General features: G+C 36.6%; 1 protein-coding gene and 1 long non-coding RNA gene across 4 annotated transcripts in view; one reads left to right on the forward strand and one right to left on the reverse strand.

Moving 5' to 3' along the window:
• LOC106878193 (uncharacterized) overlaps nt 1-2,275 on the forward strand; it is a 2,768-nt gene extending 493 nt beyond the window's left edge. The window contains exons 2-3 of the long non-coding RNA XR_001410476.1: nt 1,416-1,505; nt 1,739-2,275. This is a non-coding gene — a long non-coding RNA (uncharacterized LOC106878193). The remainder of the gene's footprint in view (nt 1-1,415; nt 1,506-1,738) is intronic.
• The window catches only part of LOC106880719 (uncharacterized), a 49,805-nt gene that overhangs the window by 7,355 nt on the left and 37,039 nt on the right, over nt 1-5,411 (reverse strand). The window lies entirely within an intron of this gene.

The raw sequence follows: 5,411 nt of genomic DNA on the forward strand, positions 1-5,411 counted from the left end.
TCTCTCTCTCTCTCTCTCTCTCTCTCTCTCTCTCTCTCACACACACTCTTATGAGTGGTTATTTTCCCCGTCACTGTATATACATATGTGAGCTTATGCAGCTTCAAGAGATTTAACTTTATTTCTGTCCACGTACAATTCAGCACTCTCAGACACAATTATTAACGATTAAACGTTTCTTTCGTGGTTTCATAATGCGCGTAGCAGGTTTTATCAAATTTTAGTAAACACATTAGAATTTCACTAAATCAGCCATAAATTGATATCCTATAAAAGTCTATAAGCCATATGAATATATATCTTATAAAATTATTTCACGGTGCATTATATAAAAATTAGAAAGATAATTCTTGATGAAAATGACATAACCGTTCATTGCTAACATTAATATAGGTATTTATTTCCATAAAATCTCGTCCTCTGAGTAATTTTCTAATCTGATGGTTTTTTGTTGAATCAACGAATGCAAACGTCGTGTGATCGCTTTGATGTATGACGAGATACTTTTCATGTAAGTCTCTTTTTAAAGCCCATGATAGCTGGGTAATACAAAGACTAATAGACGGAAAGCGATATCTATTGCTTCGAGAAACAAAACATTGAGTCGGGATTTGTGAATTATTGATAGCATAATGTTGACTGAATAAAAACTAGTGTTTAATCCATATTCCCGCGTAGTATTCGCAAATTATTTGCGCATCAACGCAAGTTACCATCGTTGAAATTATTCAAAAAATGGGATCTTTTTTACAACGGGGGCCACATTTTTCATTAACGAAACACTTTGAAACTTTGAACACTGGTAGAATGTGTCATATAAAACATCTTTTTCTCTTAGTCTTCTTTAATAAAAAAAAGAAATCCATAAGTTATTCCATGTTAAAGTTGTATTTCTGTAATTTCAACCAATCACTGACGTCCATTCAGCCGATATACATTAAGTGCCGACTACATAAACAAACGATTCTGAAACAATTAACCCTAACCCTAACCCTAACCCTAACCCTACGGTTAGGGTTAGGGTTAAGGTTAAAGCAAATTTAAAATGAAAAAAGCAAATAAAACGAAGGTATGGAGATTAAATACGCTTTACACCGCTTAATCAGCCAAAGGAGTAAATGTAAACAACTGAATACTTGTCAGTGATTGGTTGAAATTATCGAAATAAGACAATTTTTTACATGAAATAAATTCGAATACAAAAATATTTTTCTGTTCTATAACACAAAATAGATAAGTATACGAAGTTTGAAAGTCTTTCCGTACCAAAAACACTACGTAAAACATTAATGAAAAATGTGGCCCCCGTTTTAAAATAGATCCAAAAAATGTGCATTCTGTGCAGCCACAGACAAGGTAAACGTTTCTATTTACACAATCCCCGTTCATGTTGTCTCTCTTTTTCTGTATTACAGATACTAGTTTTCCTAAATCGACTAACGACTGAATCGCATGGAATCGATGTTGGTGGCTGTTTCGTAATAACTCCCTCGTCAACACTTACGGTAATTTATCACAGCGTTTAATATTTTACAACACTTCATGTTATATATCACTCGTTTTTTTCTTTATAATGATTTGGTGGTAAAGATTTTTCTGGCTTTTGTAAAAAAAAAATTGTACATGATTACAGTTCATAAAATGTATTTTATCAAAATATAATAACCCTCTTTCTAAATCATTCTATGAATTCATTGAAAATAACAGCTATTTATTTTTTCTCTTTTCTTCTTTTCAGATGATAGGAAGTTTTATTACTTACATACTGGTTGTGATCCAGACAAAATCTTTATAGCTGCCCTCTCTTCCTTATTATACATTTCCAATGGTAAATTAAATACGAAGCTCAACTTAACAACATTACCTCACCAATACATGAATTCGGACCACGTCCCTACAAACCTTTCTGAAGCAAGATTCTGGAAAAGATAGAAAATAGCGTGATACTGTATCGAGTTCCAGCCTCTCGTACCAGCGTTAGGTTGATTATGTAATCTTTGTTATCAGACACACATGCTGCTATTGATTTTCAACTAATTTACTTACAACTGACCATCATCTTTTGTCGAAAAGAATATTTTTCACTTTGATTTTTCTCAATATATATTGTATTTTCCTTCCCACTCATCTGGGCAACATGTTTTTCGTTTCTCTCATTTTCAACAATATATAAGACCGATACATCACTGGATGTATATTATAAATGTTCAACCTTACATTACGTAGTTTCATTTTTGGCTATATTTTCTTGAAATAAAATATCATGATGAATCTAGTTACTGAATTCACTTATTCATTTTACTTAATTAAAAGCCTGTACATCAGGGTAAAGAAAATTATGTCAATATAAAGCTATTTTATTTCAGGAATTACTCATGTGTCTTATTGGATGGAATTGATATGTTTTTGAAGAAGAGCTTTGCTCGAAACGTAAAACACCCTTTCTTTCCTTCTCTGGTAAAAATATCCTGCTCTCAGTATTTGCACACCTTTGAAACTGCTAGCATCCATTTTCCCTCAATATGGAGCTTTGCATAACCATTCGCTCCTTCCTTTCACCGTGCTTTACTACCTAACCATCCTTTCTGATCATGGATTTACTTAAAGACCCGATCAAACTGGATTTAATTGAACTCTCCCGCCCTCTTGGACATAATGAACCACAACAAATATTGATGAGGAACTATCTTCCGCTGTCTAGCCTATATATCTCCGAGGACGGAATACCCAACTTACAGAGTCTTCGCTTGATATGATGCTCCAGTAGCTGGAATATCTCAGAAACAGCTGTCAGAGGCTAATTTTACTATTTTTTTTTACTATTAGATATGTTGCTAACTTTAGATTGAATTGAATGAAATAAAATGTCCTTGTAATGCCTTGCCTACTTTTTTGCCTTTCCTCACGATTTTCACCTGCACTTAATGGCTCAAAGATAAACGACCTTTAGACGTTTTGAACAAGATAATCACATGACCACAACGTCAGCTGCTATTCTAGCTGACATTTTGGTGACACACCAATCTAAGCAATAGTTTAAGGAAGACGCCAAATTCCCCTGTGTTGACTTCACGGGGCTCTACGTCCCTCTCACACATAATCTCAATGCATTTTTCCACAGCAAAATCTATGTCTATAGATGGGTATCTATATATATGAATGTAATTTCACTCTTCCCATCTATTGACATAGATGTTGCCTCCTTAAACTAAGCTATGACAGTAACTATCTAGACAACCATGATCTTAGTAGATTCTGCTCCACCAGGTCACAGAGGAGAAGGCCACCAACCATCACCTCAGCAGTGAAGAAAAGCACTGCAGAACGCTGGAGTGGCTGGACAATACACACCTAAGACCCTGACAACAAAAATCAGGTGAAAAGAATGATTGGATATGCAATAGGCGCTAGCATGAGAACCACATTGAAGAACCACATAGTAAAGTTTAACAGGAAATTATACATGCGGGTTCAAGGTGCAGCCATTGGTGTCGGTGTAGCTGGAGATGTGGCCAACCTTTTCATGACCAGGTGGGACAGAAAACTCAAACAATTCTTGCAGAACAGTCCACAACTCTTTTACTTTATTGTAGGTAAGTAGAAGACATTTATATTCTAGTTGAGATCATTTCGAGAAACGGTGATGCAGAAACCGAGTGGAAGGTAATGGAGAGCATCCAGTATGTAGCTAACATCATCGACCAAAGTATCAAGGTAACTATAGATTACCGCACTTGGCAACCTAACAATAGACACCCTGTCCTTGATACTGAACTTTGATTAGAGACTGTGAACAACAGAATACAGCTCCTCCACTCTTATTACATGAAACCCATAGCTTCAAAATGCATTGTTCACAAAAACGCAGCTTTGACACTACATGAAAATCAACATACCTACAGCAGACTTAATATAATGAACAACATGTCCCCACTATGCAAACCCTATCAATCGAAGAGACACTTACAGAAATTCATGCACCGCATGCAATTCTCTCGATATGATCAGAAAGACACGCACACATACACTTTTAATCTTTTACTTGTTACAATCATGCAGTTGTGGTCATGCTGGAGCACCACCATGGTTTTCTGATTTCCTCAGTCTGGAGTGTTTCACATCACCACTTGTGTGTGTACCTATTTCCCAGATGTTGGTCCATTTGGTTTATGAGGGCGTTTGATTCCGCTGCCCTCGTCTGCACCTCATGTTGGGCTGTTGGTTCATCCAGTATTGTGGAGAGGAGGATGTCCAGTTCCTTTTTGAAGACATCTACTTCCACCTTATGCTGATTTCTTAATTTTTGTGGCAGAGCATTGAAGAGATGTGGGGCTTCAAACCCTTGACTATTGCAGTACCTGGTCCTGAATTTAGATGGAGTGGATGGTACCTTTGGTACAATACAATGACGGCCAGTTCTGGCATTTGAATAACACTCAATGCCGAAGTTGGGTAGAAACCCTTCTACGATTTTCCACATGTATATTACTGCATATCTCTTACACCTTCGCTCCAGGGAGTAAATTAATAGTTTTCTCAGCTTGTCCATGTAGCTTATCCGTTGCACTGTTCCAATCCTTTTTAGTGTAGTGGCATTGGACTGCCTCAAGCTCCGCTGTTAGTTTGGCACTATGTGGTGACCATGACTGGGGGCAGAAGTCCAGGTGGGTGACAACAAAGGTTCTCCACAGGGTCAACATAGTTTCTTAGTCTCTTGTCTTGAAGGACCTCCGTATCCATCCTGATAGTGGACTGCACTTTGCTGCCACCTTGCTAATGTGCTTATAAAATATTGCGTCATTACACATATTGATATCTAATATATACATCTAAGTGGAATCAATTAACATGCAAAATGCGAGTTATCTACAATACGTCAGTAGCTGAATAGCTCTAGCATGTCTATCTATCTATCTATCTATCTATCTATCTATCTATCTATCTATCTAACTATCTCTATCTGTCTGTCTTTCTATCTATCTATCTACATTTCTACAATGACAATATTGGTCAAGGTTACCGTGATCTTTTCCGTAGGCTTTTCTTTCCACGGCTAAACCTAAACTGTCCCCGCTTTTTACACGAGAACATTGCCGTGGTACACGATCCCTATTGATCGTTTTCTTTTTTTCTTTCTCGATCCCTTTTAACCGAACTCTCTGTCTATCTAGCTATCTATCTATCTATCTATCTATCTATCTCTATGGACGGACGGTAGACGTGTCGGCTCCGTAAGTTTTGCCTTTTTCATGTTTTAAAAAGTTTGTTTGTAAAGTTTATTTTATATACAAAGTTGTATAACAACTTGTATACTATCTGGTGCAAGTTTTTTGCGACAGAAATCTGCCCTGTGTGGCACATTTCCAGGATATAAAAACCAATTTCGGCTTTCTAGCCATTTTTTTTTTTTT

The sequence above is a fragment of the Octopus bimaculoides genome, chromosome 8 (genome assembly GCF_001194135.2).
Source record: "Octopus bimaculoides isolate UCB-OBI-ISO-001 chromosome 8, ASM119413v2, whole genome shotgun sequence".
In the NCBI taxonomy this organism is placed as follows: domain Eukaryota; kingdom Metazoa; phylum Mollusca; class Cephalopoda; order Octopoda; family Octopodidae; genus Octopus; species Octopus bimaculoides.